The sequence below is a fragment of the Archocentrus centrarchus genome, chromosome 15, assembly GCF_007364275.1.
Source record: "Archocentrus centrarchus isolate MPI-CPG fArcCen1 chromosome 15, fArcCen1, whole genome shotgun sequence".
NCBI lineage: Eukaryota > Metazoa > Chordata > Actinopteri > Cichliformes > Cichlidae > Archocentrus > Archocentrus centrarchus.
In genome coordinates, this window is record NC_044360.1 from 21901821 (window position 1) to 21920263 (window position 18443).

Here is an 18443-nt window from a genome sequence, read left to right on the forward strand (position 1 = left end):
GTTACAGATTCAGTCTATGCAATCAGAAAAGAAATCCTGCTGAGTATATTAATGTTTGTATTTTTTTTTTTAGATGATCTTGGATTTTGCTCGATGTTGATGGTAAAATCAAACTGACAATGACAACTGGGGGGGGGGGGGGGGGGGGTTCTGTCTTGTTTAAAAACAAATAAAGATGAAGTACGACTCCAATTCTGAAAAAGTTGGGCCGCTGTGTAAAATGTAATAAATAAAAACAGAATGCAATGATTTGCAAATCTCATAAACCCATATTTCATTTGGAATAGGCCACAGAAAACATCAAATGTTTAAACTGAGACATTTTACTATTTCATGGCTCAGTGTGAATTCGATGGCTGTAACACATCTTAAAAAACACTGGAGCCAGGACAACAAAAGGCTTGAAAAGTAGATGGTACTAAAAAAGAAACAGCTTGAAGAAGATGTTGAAACTAATTAGGTTAATTGGCAACAGGTGAGTAACATGATTGGGTATAAAAGAGCATCTTTAGAGAAGCAGCATTTCCTCAGAAGTAAAGATGGGCACAGGTTTACCTGTTTGCACAAATCGTGGAGCAATTTCAGAATAATCTTGCTCGATGTGAAATTGTGAAGACTTTGAATATCTCATCAGAAACAGTGCACAATATCATCAGAAGATTCCAGGAATCTGAAGAAATCTCTTTGCTGAAGGAACAATGTCAAAAATCAACTGGATGTTCATGATAGTTGGAACTTCAGACACAGGCTTGATTCCGTCATGGAAATCACTGCAGAGACTCAGGAACACCTCTAGAGTCTAGTCTGTGAACACAGTTTGTCGTGCCATCCACCAATGCTGGCTGAGAGCAGTGTGTGCTCCCAGCCAGATGCCGACTTTTTCAGGGAAGACCTTCCTTAATTTAGGAAGACAGTGCTAAGCCACACACTTCAACATAGAAAACCCAGGACTGCTGAGCAGCAGGAATCCTATATCAGATGGGCAGTGGTTAATGGGCAGTGGTTAAAAAGATCCTGGGTTTGAATCCAGTCTGGGGTCTTTCTGTGTGGAGTTTGCATGTTCTCCCTCTGTGTGGGTTCTCTCCGGGTACTCTGGCTTCCTCCCACAGTCCAAAGACAGGCAGTTAGTGGGGTTAGGTTAATTGGCCATTCTAAATTGCCCATAAGTGTGAATGTGAATGTGAATGATTGTCTGACTCTCTGTGTGTTAGCCCTGTGAAAGACTGGCCACCTGTTCAGTGTGTACCCTGCCTGTTGCCCTATGACAGCTGTGACCCTGAACTGGATAAGTGGAGGAAAATGGTTGGATGTTTTTCACTGATAATCTCACATCAGTCCCTTATTTCAGTGTATCTAATTATAGAAGTCTCAATAAACTGGCAGTGAGTAAAACGTGTGAATAAATTAGCAGAAGTGTAGCACTGAGTTGCTAACCTGAGCTTTTTAAAAAATTTTCATGATGCTCCAAAAAAATTTCATTCAGTTTAAAATCCCATGTGTATTTCTTATGAGAGTCAGCAAAGAAGCTTCCACTTTTAGAACTGCAAACAGCTTAGCTGTGGTATTTATTTCATGAATACCAATAAAATTAGTGGGATGGGGGATTTAATTACTAATAATTATGTTTAGAGCTATACTTTATAATCTGTTTAATATAATAAATAAATATTCACTCAGATGGCTCATTATGCTGGGAGTTGGATTAACTTACCTCTTGCAAACGCCAACTTGAGCCATGTTGCATGCAGTCATTTCTTCCCCTCATATATTCGCTCAGTCTCTCCTTAGCCCATGTCCATTTTGCCATACATCTTATTCCAATTTGAATAGTTTTTCTGTGTTTAAACAGAGGGATATATCATAATTATCAAACCCTTACCCAATATTTTTGTTTTTTTTTCTCTTGCAAAGAGCTGAGAGTTCAAAATTTCTGCAGAACACCAATAAATGTTTGGAGACTCTATATTGGCATGATTTACTTCAGTTTGAGTTGAGTGGCAAAAATGGCAAAACAAAGAGAAGCTGCTACTAAGCAAACAAAAAAATTGAGGGCAGTATCAATATTAATAATAAAATACTCTGTATTTATCAATTAGGTTCTTACAATGTGCTCTAAAACTGAGTAAAATTAAATTGGCCAGTACTTGGTGGGATCTCTTTGCCTTTAGAAACAACTCCCACAGTTCTGGGTAAACTTGCATTAGCTTAGGATGACACTTTGTTGCAAAAGCTGATACCTCTACATTTTCTAATTATCTTCACTGTCCCAGGAAAGATTAAAAAAAAAAACAAGACTTTATTAAGAATCACCTGTGATCATGTCCCTTTGCATACATCATTTTTGTTTTTTCTCCTCTTGTAAACATAAGATATTTTATTCCTAAATTTGTTTTCTGCAATTTTCATTAAATGTATGACTGAATTTTTCAACCAGGCATTTTCAGTAGGTTCAAATTAATAGCAAGCTTATAACAGATTGGATTCAGAGAGTAATTCTGCCGTGGGGAGAGGACATCCGCACAGCATATACTGCTGCTGTGACTCATCCTGATAAAGCAAAATGTAATTTTGTTTATGATTAGAATTATTCTCCAAATTAATTTCCACAGCAATTAATCTTGATGCGTCACCTATAAGATGCATTCCGCTCTTTGGTAGAGGTGATAAAATGCAAAATAATTGAATTGATTAATTTATGCTTTGTAATGACCAAGCTGTAATGGTTCTCTTTTTAATGGAGTTTTTTTTTTTTTTTTTCATTATGAATGGTCTATGTTGTCTGGGATGGTCAATAGCCTGTGGGTTCTAAGATATTTAATAAATATCCTTTTATTGTGCTTTATTCCATCGGTGAAGCTCGAGTATTGCCTCTCATGCCCAAAGTGCCTTTCATATCCCCATCCTCCAACCCCCAAACCCTATATCCCTTTTGAGGAGCATTTCTTAATTAAACCGTTATTTATCTACTTGATTGGTATATAAGAAGGGACACACTGCAATTCTCTATCTCATATTGGGACTTGAGTGGCCCAGCCCCTGAGGGAATAGGCCTTTATAATTTGAACATCAGGCCCTTTGAGTGCTATAGTTTGCATAGGTGTGCAAGCAAGAGGCTTAATAATGGAGAGGTGATGCAGCTAGGGCTCCTGTGGAGGGATAAAAAGTAATGAGATGAGGTTTGTAAAACAGTGGAAGAAATAAAGATAGAACTGAGGAATAGACACTGGAATGAAAATAATAAACAAAAAAAGAGCAGTTCATGCCTGATAAAGATTCTCATATTTTTGCCTATTGTATGGAATAATGCAAAAATGGATCTGTCTGGGGCTGAAACACACTACCGTCAGAGTAGAACACTAGGGAAGAAAAGCAAGGCTTATTACCTTGGACATTTTATTTCAGTGGCTGGGGGTAGAAAGCAATTACACTAACAGCAGTGAAGAAAAAATCTTTTGAAGGTGAACAACACAGAATTTCAATATTGGAATATGTGTTCAGGGCTCGGTATTTGGGATGTGAGGCTTTTTTTTTTTCCATTTAAAACTTTTAGCATTGCAATGAAATATGCATCAAGCATCGGCACTTATTGGCTCAGTTTTCAGGAATTGTTGGTTCACAAAATTATACAGACCGTCACCGGCCTGCACACTTTGCTGCTCCCCGGTTTTGTTTCACTTTAGCTTGACCGGTGTGTTTGACCATCATTCATGGGTTGTAGCTTCTCTCAGACTTTACAGAGGAATGAAATTTTTTATACAGAAGCTGCCCAAACTGAAGTCATAAACATAAAACCAAGAGAAGCAAAAGGCAGCAAATTACCTTGTCAGAAGTAGACTGCCTCTAGTATCACTCTCAAAAAATGAACAGTGCCACATTCATTGAATCATATCTTCTTTTTTTCTTTCCAGCAACCAAAATGGCTGCTTATACTGTATATAGTCAAAAGCACAATATAGTCAGTATGTTGAAAGCACTTAACACATATGAACCCAATTAGAGCACCTTTTACCTTCAGAACTGCCTTAGGTCTCTGTGGCACAGATTCAACAAGGTACTGGGTACAAGATGGAGATCTTGGTCCATATTAGCATGACTTCATCACGCAGTTGCCATTTGAGTACTTTACCTAAAGAAATGGGCTGCAACATTTAAATGATGCTCAGTTGGTCCTAAGGGCCCCAAAGTGTGCCAAGAAAACATCCCCCACACCATTACACCACCAGCAGCCTGAACCATTGAAAGAAGGCAGGATGGATCTGTGCTTTTAAGTTGTTGATGCCAAATTCTGACCCTAACATCCAAATGTTGCAGCAGAAATCGAGGATCATCAGACCAGGCAATGTTTTTCCAGCCTTCTTTTGTCCAATTTTGGTGAGCCTGTGTGAACTGTAGACTCTGTTTCCTGTTCATAGCTGACAAGAGTGATACCTGGTGTGGTCTTCTGCTACTGTTGTAACGAGTGGTTATCTGTGTTACTGTTGCCTTTCTATGAGCTCGAAGGAATCTGACCTCTGAAATCAAGAGGACATTTTTATTTAGAGAACTTCTGCTCAATGGATATTTTCTTTTTCAGATCAGCTTTAAAGTCTAGAGAAGGTTTTGTGGGAAAATAATGGAAGATCTGCAGTTTGTGAAATACTTCTGGTAGCCCTTCTGGCACCACCAACAATGCCACATTTAAAGTCACTTAAATCACTTTTTCCCCTGTTATGATGCTTGGTTTGAACTTCAGCAGGTCATCATGGCCATGTCTACATGCCTAAATGCACTGTTTTACATACTGAAGTTATGTGAGCAGCTCAATGACAGCGTAGCAATAAATGTAGAAAATGTGAACTACCTGAATCTTGTGTGATTATGTGTCTCCAAAGTGACAAAAAAGTGATGTGAAGCAGCAAAGATAATTTGGGATCTCATGCATGGAGAAACTGCAGCTAAAAAGTGAATAAATATTGGACTCACACTCATCATCTGGCCTGAAACACGAGTGGATGCTGATGACCTGCTGTCTAAGCTGGCATTTCTTTATTTTTCCAGGACAGCCAGAGTTTCTTTATCCGCTCAGACCCTCGTGGGCAAGATGTAAAACTGCATCACACCTACAAGTAAAATGCCCAATAACCTCCCTTGCAACATTCCTCTATCCAGCCATACCCTTCCCAATTACTTACCCCAACTACCCTCCTCGCTTCCTGCAGAGAACAGCTTAGGTCATTACAGTCTGCTGTCAAAACCTGTGACCACTTCACATTGGAGCCGCCAGGATTAAGGGCTGTGAAAACAAGAACAAGAAGGGAAAGGAGGTGAAAGCTGACAGAGGGAGCAAGGCCTTAAATATTTTCTCTTTTTACCCTTCTTTTTTCTCTGACCGCGTGCTGATTCTTGCAGCTACTTTGTGGCGGACTGCACTAATATGAAGCGATATGGAGTCGCATGGAAAACACGGCAAAGGAGGAGCAAATAATTCCTGACTGCTGAATCAAGGCTCCTCGGTGCATCCTGTTATCACTATAACAATTTGATGAAAATGCCTCTTTAAGAAATCCTAATTCTCAGAATTAAATAGTGAAATCCCCCAGACTCGGTCAGATGGTGCCTTTTTAAGAGACATAATAATCTTAGCCACGACTAAGTGAGGTGGAAAAATATATATTTAGCTGTTTGAGGCAGGATGGGATGCTGGCCTGACTAAAATAACTTTAAAGTACCCTTCGATTTTGTTCTTACTAAATGCAGTTATCTGACAGTGTGATGTCCAAGTGCTGAACACTTTGCAAATCTGATTAAGTTTCTGTCACATTCTGAGGCAGGAGTTAACATATGTGTGGGTGCATACAGGTACGTGTATATTTTCTCTCCAACTGGGAATTGTCAAGTTGACAATAACAGCAAATTGCATTCTGAGTCAGATTCTTACAGGTTGAAGGGTTGAGGCAGCATTCTTGCATCAGACCTGTGTGTCTTTTTCTCATGGTGTACTATATAAGTGATGTTATCTGAAAAAAGGGATCAAGTCACGCAGGTATCAGCAGGCACAGGAAGAATATTTGACATTATCTCAGCCGTTTACTTCTGTGTTGACACCATCAGGAATTCAATTTCAGCCCAACAAAAGATCATCCTCTGCCTTTCCGGTCTAACTGGGTAAAGTGCACTTTATAAATGGACGCCTTCCTTCCCTTTTTCCAATTTAAATCAGCTCCAGCAAACTGGAAACAGCACGAAGCCCAACCATGACTCCATTATCCTCCAGCATTAATTTGAAATGAGTGTGAAATCATATGCCTGCTTGGACCTGCTGTCCTGTGGAGTGGACCTGTTTGGTGTTTTATTTACTGTCACCTCAATGCCCAGAACTCTGTTAATCCTCTGTTTGTGTTCAAACACCTTAGTTGGTTGTTCTGCATCAGTCCATCTCTATGCTGGCTGCTGTGAGCAGTCTGTCTAGTTGGCTGCCAGTGGAGCTGATCTGGCTGGCAGCCTGCTGTTAAGGACGATGACTGATTTTAGAGATGTGTGACAGCGGATGGTAGTTTGATATTGTCTGTCTGCCCTCCCGCCTGCCTTTGTGTCTCTCAGGATATCTGTTTGTCTGCTACTCTTCACATCTTTTTTCTGCCTTTCATGCTGTCCGGCTGCTAGTTAGTCTTGTGTTAAAGGCCCTCCTCTACAGGCGTAATAAACTGAGGCATAAACTCATAAAAATGAATCTGTTTATCAAAAGGACTAAAATTTAGGTAAATGTGAGATTAAAAATCTCTTGGCGCAGACAGGCCTCATTACATAGACTAGTAATGCACACATCAAAAACACAGCAAAATACATTAAAAGTATTTAGCTTATGTATTTACATCAGAAAAACTGAAATACAAAACTTAAACTTAACTTGAACAGGAGAATAAGTAAATGTCTCAGGCCTAACATGGGCAATAATGTTCAGGCATAACAATTTCAGCCTCAAGGAACTGTCTCTAGGCCATTTAAAATTACCTTAAACACATTTAAAGAGACTACCCATCGATTTTGTTCATTTAATTAATTCTGCAGCTGATACCAAGAGGAGAGAGACACAAATTTGAACACCATTTTTCCAAATTCAGTACAAGCTTTAGGGATAGAAAAAAAAAAAAGTCTTGGGATTGAAAGTGAAAACTTATTTTATGGATATAAGTAAGCAAGTAAGATGGGAGCAGACTAGACTGGAATAAGAATGTCTCAGTGGTTGAGTCTACAAAGCAGATCATCCAACCTGAGCATACATCATGCAACGCTAATCTTAGCAAACCACAGTAGACCATATCAAGCATTTTATAAGTATTGTGAAGATGTCACTAAAATCCAACACAAACACAAAGTTTTAACTTCAATTTTTTTTTTTTATTTCACCAAGTTCTGGATGCACTGAGATCTGCCTGTCAGGCTTTTGCATTTTTTTTTTTTTTTTTTGAATTTTTTCTTAGATGCAAGTCAGTTAAAAAGTTGTAAAAGTTAAACATTAACCTGAGATGACAATTTGGACACTGACCTATAGTTTTTGAAGGGAAATGAAGGGAAAGAAATGCTCCAAATTATGTGGGACCTGCTGATTATCTAACATCTAAAAGCTCGAGGGCTTTACGCACCTCTGACACTGTTACAGGAGTTAAACTAAAGCCACGGATTCATCAGAGCAAGAAGTAGCTCTAGTTCTTATGAGTGATATTTAGAGACTCAAACAATGAGCCAAAGGCAATAAATGCTTGTTAAAGCAACCAAGCATGTCAGCCATGTCAGAAATTTGGTGCAGGTCCTTAATATTGCATGGGAGAAGCTTTGTGCCAGCTAACTCTTCAAAACAGCCTTCAGAAATTTCTATTGAAACTGTTTGAAGTGTAGGTAAAGGAATTAGCTTTGGCTTTTCTAATAGCAGCGTGCATGAGTGGAACAGTCACCTGAATCCTGGGTCAGTCTGTGTTGGTATTTGTTCTCCTGTATGTGGCCCGTGTCGCATCACACTCATGAAGTAGCTTGGATAACTCAGGAGTAAAATCACGCCTTCCTTTGACCTTTAATTTCACACAGTTTCAATATCAGCTATAAGATTACTTTTTCTTTTTTTGCAGTCAAAGTGAAACAGGGCATGAACAAACCCTTGTTCAAAAAATAGAATCATGCCATGCTTGAGTAATATGGAAACTCAACTTGGTTTTAGGAATAAAGCAGCTGTAAGGTGCACAGCAAGCCAAAAAGACACTGTGTAAATTAATCGTTGCCCTCTCCCCGGTTTGTGCTCACTGTCATTACTGCCGGCAGTCGTCACAATTTTGGGACCTTATGCACACAGAAAGCAGGTCTGCAGGCTGGCAGGTCTCTGCAGGCACATCACTGCAGGAGAATAGAAAGACAGATTCCCAGATGGTACAAAAGGAGGTTGCTGAAACAGCTGGAAAAAGATGAGAGACTTTGCTGAAAACTTTCAAAAATGTCCATAACTGTTTTGTTTCCTGTTCTTACTTCTTCAGTGGTAATTTTCCTGCTTTCTTTCTTTCTTTCTTTCTTTCTTAATTCTGAGCAGTAACATCTCAACAGCTCCTCAAGTGCAAGTATAAATCGTTATGGCTCTGTGCTGACGTCACATTTCCCTCAAGCAGTGACCAGTGCTTCAACAATCACTGCGGTTTTACCCCCCGCTCTCTCTCTGCATCTGCGAAGCTGGAGACGCAGATTCACATTGCCGAATTGCATGTTTTGCTAAGCAGCAGAGGGAAAACACCCTGCTTAAAATAGACCTATTATGCTTTTCTCTGTTTTCTATTATACAGGTGGCTGCTCATATTAAATACAGCCAGAGTTTCAAATAATGAGATCAGTAATCCCTATGAGCCAAAAGCTCAGGCTTAGACTGAGCTTTCTGTTTCCAACATTTTTTACTCGTGTATCTATATTATGTCAAAGAGATGGGGTATCTCTAATATATAAAGTTTGTTTTTTTTTAATGGGAAAGTGATTGTGCTGATCTAATAATAAAAGCAAATTTGCTCCACAGCACTGGGGCTAAAACAGTGAAAGCATAGTCCCCCTTTGTTTTAAGCCTGATCGGTGGAACCTGTAACAGTAATTGATTCTCTCTCTGAGGGATCTGGGGCAGTATAAGGTGTTAGGAGCTCTGAGATATCAAGTGGAGCCATACCATGTAGTGATTTAAAAGTAATCAGTAAAATCTTAAATTGGATTCTGTAGCAAATGGGAAGCCAGTGTAATTCTGGATGTGTTCCCTGTGTCAAGTGTTTGTGAGGAGTCTTGCTGCTGTGTTTTGTACTAACAGTAGATGAGAAACTGCTGCATCATTTCAGCAGACAATGACTTGCAACAATCTGAGGTAGTGAGGGTGTGGAGAAGGTATTCGGTTATTATTCGGAAGTAGTGGCCTGATGTTTGTAGTATTTCTAATCTGTACACAGTAAGACTGGGCTAGACTCTGGACATGCTCTTTAAAATTGAGATGTTGATTGAAAATAATGTCAAGTTCTCTTTCAAATTGCTTTGGCTTGGTTATTAGTTGTCCAAAGTGGGAGGGACACTATTAAAAATATGATCTGGACCAAGAACAAGGATTCAAGTTTTCTTCAAGTTCAGTTGTTAGAAATTAGAATCATTAATTGCAGTGGTCATTTCAGGCACACACACACACACACACACACACACCCATCTGCTGCTCCTTGCAAACATTTAATTTGCAGTGGGCAGCCAACCCCAGAACACATATAAAAAAAAAAATCTGACTGCCTGGAGCACAGCAACAATATAAATCTATCATCACAAACAAACAATTTAGATAGATTAACACTTGTTGGGAAGCTTTTATTGCACTTAAAGTAATGAGTTGCTGTCAACTTGGGTAACATGAGCATGTCTCTGCAAACCAGTATCACGGGTTGCTTTTTCACCATGACACACTGGATGAGGCGCAAATAAGCAGCAAAGGACACACAAATTCTAAGAGACTGTCACACTAAACTGAAACAACAAGAGCGCACACAAACAACGAGAGCCTTTGATTTGACTATTTTACTGATGAGCTGATAACAGCAACAGCAACCTCTAAGCCAGAAAAATAAAGCCAACATGGAAGTGCTAAAAACTGAAGTACCAACTTTATACTAAAGATAAACAGATGTTTACAGATTGAAACAAAACATATTTGGGTTTTTTAACTAAAGACCTTAAGTGTTATAGAGCTCTGAACCCTAACCCTTAACAGGAGGTAGATGATAGCTGATAGCCGTCGGTTCGGTCTCACCTCAGTTAACCTGAGTCACTGAGTGCATGTTCGGTATGTTGGTCCCCTTCAGAGTCCTTTTAATGCAGGTACCTGACAAATGATGTGGATACCTGGGTGTTTAACTGTACTGACAGACTATGCAAGAACTCTTTGCACTGGTTTTCTTGTCATTACTTGTATTTTACTTGGCAACTTAGTATTTGTGCATCTTGCTAAACCTTAATTGATAACATCTGACTCCTAAAAAACAAGATGAGGACCCAAAGCTATGATCAAGACTTTGAAACAGGAGTTCCCAAACTAATTAGTAAGTTCAGAATAGTTATGTGTACAGTATTTTTTTTATGTACAGTTTACTGCTTGTAAAAATGCTTGTTTGACTCATAATATTTCTTCTAGTCAATTAAAATGCCTTAGGCACATTTAATTCAGGTTAAAAACGTACTTGTCATTAAAGGGAGCTTTAAGCATCCTCAGAAAAGACATCATTCATTTGTCAAATTGATTATTCATTATTGGATTTTTTTTTGTTTTTATTCATCCTTTATTTAACCAAGTAAAAGTCTCATTGAGATTAAAATCTCTTTTCTCTGCTTTTCACCCGTCGCCCCCTGTAGGCCATGCATAAATCCTGACCCGGTTCCTCTGTTCTTTCAGGGTCATCGTCAGGCCCTGTGTCCTGGATTGGGTCCTTCCCCTCAACCGGTTTCTGAATGGTACCCCTGATTATCTCATAGGTTTGCTGGATATTCCCTCAACTCCCCTTTAAAAGAACGGCATTACTTCCAGTTCCCCAAACTTGTCAAAACCAATTTGCTTTCCTATTATTCCCTGAACTGATTTCACCATGACCCCTCCTCGCAGCCCTTCCTCCACAAATCCTCGACCCTCTACTTCCCTCAATTGAAACTCCCAACACGACCTGTGCAACCCCTACACTCCCGCCACCTTCCTCCCGTGGCCTCCTGTGAATATTTTTTTTAGAAACCACCTTCTTCTTCTCTGCCACTCTTTAATGGTCTAAACGCTGTGACATGTTCTTTCATCTCTGTGCAAGCCTTAAGAGGAAACATGGTAAACAGTTAGCCCGGCATCCACACACAAACAGACCTTTGTGTGAATGAAAGCAGATAGTGAGTCACCAACTACTAAATAAAACCTACCGAATAGAGATCAGCAAAACTAAACTCCTGCGGTTGCCAGCATTGGCAGCACTTCCACCATCATATCCTGCACAGCCCTTCACCCCCCGACCTGCACCCATCCCATCCATTCCTCTCCCGTCAATTAGCGCCTCAATAGCGACAACACAGAGGATCTTCATTAGTGGGGAGTGCTCAATTATATCAGTTGATATTCCTTTCCAAAACTAATTATCCTAGTTGCTTGGTACGGCTGACTGAGCCTGTCCTCACCCCAGGGCGCAGCGGTTACTGATGTGATTTGGTTTTGGCTCCAAGGTCTGCTTTCCTCTCTTCTCTTTTGTTACCCTTTCCCTCTCCACTCATTCAACACAGTTACAGTCCTTCTCCAGAATTCTCCAAGATATAACTGGACCTCTTTGTATTTTGTAAATTGTTCATGATGAATTGTCATACTTTTACATTTTCCCAGTAAACAAAAAAAAAAAAAAAAACTCTGAGCATATAGATGAGGATCTTGCTCCTCCTGCAAGACAAAAATAGCAGAGCTGTGTTAATTCTACAAAAAGCTCATCATAGGAACCCTCACTCCATATATTCCCGCTGCTTTGCTCATTCTGTGGGGGATAACAAAAATAGTCAGCTTGTACCACAGCTGTATCTGAAGCAGAAGTGGTGCAAATGCTGTTGTCCCATGAGAGGAGAAAGAGAAGGAAGTAAAAGCTACAGAGAACGTATAGTGGAGATATCCACTCAGAGCTTATTTACATGGAATGCATTCACTAATGAACAGCTGTGACATCTGAAATATATACATTGTGAGTACTGCTCACGAAATCTCATTTCAAAACAGCCTGATTTTCTTTCAATTAAAATACTCCTTTAGAGGTCAGAACAATTATCATGCACATCTCCCCACTATGGTAGATGCAATAAAAGGCAATAGTTGAGCATTTAAGTTAATTACTGTAGGAACTTTAAGGCAAAAACAGAGGAACTGTTTCTTTCTTCTGGAAGATATGTAGGTAGTGGGGATTAACTTTAATAGAAAGATTTACTTTTCTTTCATCTCAAGCATATTACTTCCATGCTAATCGTTTTGCTTTATGTTTCTTGAAAAGCTTTCTAAGACAAAATATTATCCAAATGTCTAAGCTGCACACGTTCTGAGTGTTTGCAATAATATGTCAGCTTCAGGTTCTCTCAGTGGGCTGCTTGCTGCCTATAAGCCATAGACCAGCCTCACGGAAGGTGGGCTATTTAGTCACATTTCCAAGTAGCTCTGGCAGGGGAACACACTCATTACACATAATTCCTCTCCTCTTTTCTTTGGCTCCCTCTTCAGTCGCCCCACTCTCCCCCTCTCACTCTCTCTGTATCGTTCCGCTCCTTGTTTCATAGACCAAGAGACCTTACGGTCCTCTGTCCAGCGTCCGGAGGTAGATCACTTTAATTCTGCTTCATAGATCTTTTTCAAAAAGACCCGAGACCCGGAGACCTCAGAACCAGTGACCGCTGGGTGAACCTGGGCCAACCAGCCAGGGCTTGGGCGCTTGTAAACACAGACATCATCTCACCCATTCTCATTCCCCCTGAGTGCTTTTGTTGCCCTCTCCACAAAAGCACAAGCATTTGATGTTAAGCAGTGTGTGTTCTTTTATCTAGGATGTGTTTGTTTGTTTTTGGAACCCCTGGTCATCGTGTCCACCACGTAAGTGATATTGACCGTGGCTGATCAATGATTTAAAGATGGCCTGGACACAAGTCATTACATAGTTTATTGTTTTGTTTTGTTTTTCTCTGTTATAGTTATTTGGGTGGACTGAATCCAAAACTCAGTGTTCCCAAGACAGTCTGATCTATCCTGGAACAAGTGAAAAAAAAACAACTGCTTTTTCTGTTTGATTAGGTGGACAGGACCTGGATTCCATCAGAGGTTCATAAGTTCATTTCACTGTTTGGGAGGAGCTTCCAACCAGACCATCTGCCTGATGTCATCAACCTAATTTGAACAAAGGAAAAAAACAGATCACTACTGAAAAACACAATTGTGCTACAAAGACACCTTTATTTTTTATTTAAACTATTTGCATTCATCAAATTTAATGAGATCTGCTTCAGTCTGCTGTCATTACAGGTCACACAATCAGTATAACAGCCAAATAAAAATATCATATAATCATAATGGGCGATCTTACAGCAAAAATCCTGAAGCATGATGCTTGTAACAGCAGATGAGTTTCTCTGAAAGATGTCAGTTTTTCCGAGACATAGCCAAATCAAAACACGCTCACACAGTTGATAAATCTTCTCACACAAAGGCAGGACACACACAAACCCACACACCAGAAAAATAATCACGGATGTGTCAGTGTGCAGGACATTCGGTGGCATTCTCAAGGAGTGAAACCTGTCTGGTTTACTTTAGAAACCACTGTAGACACGACTTTTCTTCAGCCTTGTTACTTTCGCACAGCCTCCCTTAAAGGGCAGCCGGCTCATCCTTTTGATGACTGACGGTGGGATTTGCAGTGATAATGTCTTCAGGTGCCAGAGGATTGGGATTAAACATACTCCAATTTAAACAGCAAAGTTGCCATGGCAATGACCTTCAGTTTTAACTCAGACATGTGGGGAATACGGCCTGGAGTTATTGTCCGGAGACGTTCCTATTCAGCGGAGGCTTTGTCCATGATTGCACTTTTAAATCCTCCATCAAATTAGAAACTCTGTCCTAGAATAAGTCTGTTGGAGAAAAGTGCGGGTGACATTTCAGTCATGGCAGTCATGGAATCAAGATACAAACTTGCAAGCATGACTTTAACAATGTTGAACACTCTGCAATGAACTATGAGTCCTAAAAGACAAACATTGGACACCCAGCCCGCCTACACCGTGGCCTATTGACCCTGCACTGGCCCTCCAAGTTTAGGAAAACCCTTAGCTCCCCTCCTAATTAAGGTGAAAGAGGGCTTTCAAATTAAACTGATGAGGGCTGACGTGGGGCCGCTCTTTTAGCTGTCTGTGAACGTGAATACCCAAAACATGCTACAACTGAGCAGGCCTGCAGACTCACAGTTTGGGGTCAGTGTCTATCCCCCACCAGGGCAATCCGTTCACACTCTCACACCTATCTGTCAAAGGAGAAAGCAGCAGGACATCACGAGAGAAAGAACAGCGAGTCTTTCAAAGCAGGAATTGTGGGGGGTGTTTTAAATTTTAAATAAAGAACAATCCCCTTCAGACAGCAATAAAACAGTACAATTATTATCACTATTGATTCAGCAGTACCCATGAGGCGTGGTTGGTCAATATGAATTGCTGCAATATTTAATGGCTTCAGCTGCAGTCACAAGTGTGGCTAGACTGCCCCACAGTGGAGGCTCTGAGAAGTGCTAGACCAGGTATTTCTGGTGCGCACACACTCAAATGCACACAGAGATTTATACACTGCTCAAAGAAAATTAAAGGAACACTTTGAAAACACACCAGAACTCAATGGGAAAACAATCATGCTGGATGTCTATACTGATATGGACTGCCTAATGTGTTAGGAATGAAAGGGTGCCACATCGTTTGATGGAAATGAAAATGATCAACCTACAGAGGACTGAATTCAAAGACACCCCAAATATCAAAGTGAAAAAAAATGATTCAGCAGGCTAGTCCATTTTGCCAAAATTTAATTGCAGCAACTTCAAATGGAGCTCAGTAGTTTGGATGGCCTCCACGTGCTTGTATGCCTGTCTGACAACATCGGGGCTCCTAATGAGACGATGGACAAGGGATCTCCTCTCAGATCTGGACCAGGGCATCACTGAGCTCCTGGACAGTCCGAGGTGCAACCTGGTCCCATAGGCAAGGGTGGGGGCCAGTCAATGGTATTAATTTTTTCATCCTCCAGGAACTGCCTGCATACTCTCGTCAGTCTGTATCTGATTGTTTAATCTGAGACATTCACACCAGTGTCCTGCTGGAAGTCATTTTATAGCTCTGGCTGTGCTCATCCTGTTCCTCCTTGCACAAAGGAGCAGACATCAGTCATACTAATGAGTTAAGGACCTTCTACTGCCCTGTCCGGCTTGTCTGACTCCTGGAATCTCTTCCATGCTCTTGAGACTGTGCTGGAAGACACAGCAAACCTTCTGTCAGTGGCACATATTGATGTGCCATCCTGGAGGAGTTGGACTACCTGTGCAACCTCTGCAGGGTCCAGGTATCACCTCATGCTACCAGTAGTGACACTGACCCTAGCCAAATGCAAAACTAGTGAAAAAAGAGGCAGAAAAGATGAAGAAAGAAAAATGTGAGTGGCCTCCACCTGTAAAACCCTTCCTGTTTGGGGGGGTTTTCTCACTGTTGAATGCTCTAGTGCACCTGTTGTTAATTTCATTAACACCAAAGCAGCTGAAACTGATTAACAACCCCCTCTGCTATTTGGCTGACCAGATCAATATCCCAGAAGGTCAACTGACTTGATGTTATACTCTGATTAAAAAGTGTTCCTTTAATTGTTTGAGTGGTATATTATATAGTCCTCATACTGACCCTCACTGTCTGTTCACAGTTAAGAAACAATATTCATACTATATTCATACTAAAACATGAGCACTTTCTATATATTTCAACAAGCTCTACTATAAGCAGTAGATATCATCAGTCCAACAGATTTCACTGTTATATCTTCTCCAATAAACATAATGTAGAGTGTTAGCATAGATCTGCCTAAGAGCAGCTGTTGTGTCCAACTGTTTGGTTTTCAAATATTTGGTGCATTTAAATGTGTCAGGACATATTTAAATGCACCAACCTGTGTAAATGGTATATTAGGGCTAAATTCACATTGAACCTTTCATTTGTTGAAATGTTTTTGCTATACAAAATAAATCTAGGTCAAATAAAAGCTGTCACATTATTTAATACAATCATGTATTTAATATATTTTTGCTCAGTGACTGAGGAGGTCATACTTCTTCTCTTGGTACTGTACATCAGACTGACAGTCAATGATGTTATAATAATGTATAATAATAATAATAATAGAATAATGATGGTGGCTCAGGTGGTAGAGTGGGTTGTCTACCTGACGCCACCAGTCTGCATCCACCGAAGTGAATGTTTAAAGTGCTTAGGCATCAATAAAAGTGCTTTATTAATGCGTGTGTGTGTGTGTGTGTGTGTGTGTGTGTGTGTGTGTGTGTGTGTGTGTGTGTGTGTGTGTGTGTGTGTGTGTGTGTGTGTGTGTGTGTTAATGCGTGAATGAGACTTGAAGTAGAAAGCACTTTAAATGCTCAACTGAGCAGAAAGGTGCCGTATAACTGCCAGTCCATTGTTGTGCAGTATTGTGTATAAAACAGAAATAAAGCCAACCATAGAAAAGTTAATAACCTTATAAAAAGCATGTGAAAACTTCTCAACAGCACAAAAACGCAGGTTAAGTTATTCAAACAGAAGCTGAAATCAGTATGTTTTTAGAAACATCTGCAAACACAAAGATGTTCATTTACTTGATTAAAGAATCTGAAACAGTTTTCATTTTGGTTTCATATTTGGGAACAAAAGAATGACATTAATGCAGGAATTGTCACAAAAGAGCTTTTTTATTGGTTGTAGTTAGAATTACTATATGATAAATTAGTCTGTACAGCTGACATTTGTTCCACTGTGCCATTCAAAAGTTGAATATCTTTACTTACAATATAGTATTTACACTTTAGAAAGGATAAGAATCCTTTGTTTTTAGATGAGATTAAATCATATTTTAAAAATGTAAAGAACAAAAGATACTAGGACTTCTCACTTACATATTTAAATAAAGGATAGAAGTAACATGCAGAAAAATATCAACAGCAGTGTTTCATGTACATTGCAAAAAAAATTGGAACAAAATTGGTAAAAAATAAAATAAAATAAAAAAAAATTCACAAAGGCTGCACATCCTGCATCCTTTAAGCACAGATAGTTATTATATAGTACCTAACTGTTGGCCGTCCACTAGTGAAGTGTGGTCAGACTCTCTGACTCTGAGATGGATTAACCTCATCAGAGTAACACACCTGGTCATGGCCATGTAAAAGGATTATATGGATTTACCGTGTATGAGTAGCATTTTTCAGTTCCTTCCATCATATTTCACACAGCTCAGCTGTAGAACTGACAGGTAAGGCTAATCATGTGACAACACACCAGTCTAGTGAACACTTAGTGCCGTATTTCGCCACAGTAACATCTGCAAGACAAGCTCTATTGACATGTATGGGTGTATCGGTATGTGTAGCATGAAAGATACAGGGAGAATTGTCTTGACAGATGATTGGTAAAAACTTAGTCTATTTCTTATTATCCTGCACTTTCACAAATTATAGGGTATGCACGGAACCAGAATGAGTAACATGAAAAATTCAAATGGTATTTCTTCCTCTTTAATGCAGGGGAAAAAAGGAATTATCTCCGCCTGTTATTTCAGCACTTCCCTTAGGATCTTCTACTTATTGGCTTAGTGAAATCCATTGAAAGACACATCCACTTGAGTACATTTTAATGGATTCAATCCAACATGGTGCATATAATCCACGCAGTCACATCTAGTAGATAAATAAGGTAAATCAAAGTAAAGTGAAATGGCAGCGAGGATGGCATGCAGTGTGGAATTTGGCAGGGTTATTTGGCAGTCGGATCCATGTAGGCATGAGTTGTCTACTTAAAAAAGCAGTGGAAAAATGGAAGAAAACAGCAGTAAGTAGTTAAGTCCAGGTAGCTGGTTGGCGAAGCTTGTTACATTGCAGTCATCGCTGTAGCAGCAGTGAACTCTGACGCCTGGCGCTCTGTAGCCCTGACTGTTGGCCTGGCTGCAGAAGGACTTGTAAGAGCATGACTTCATCACACCACCTAACAAACAGAAAATGAAGCCAGTTACTCTAATTTAGAAGCTGCCTTCGTCCAATCAATATAAAATTGTGGCTTTAACAAACTCTCCTGGTTGGTCTTGCTTTCAATTATTTTTGTTGTTGCTGTTGTTGTTTTCATCACAGCAGACCTTT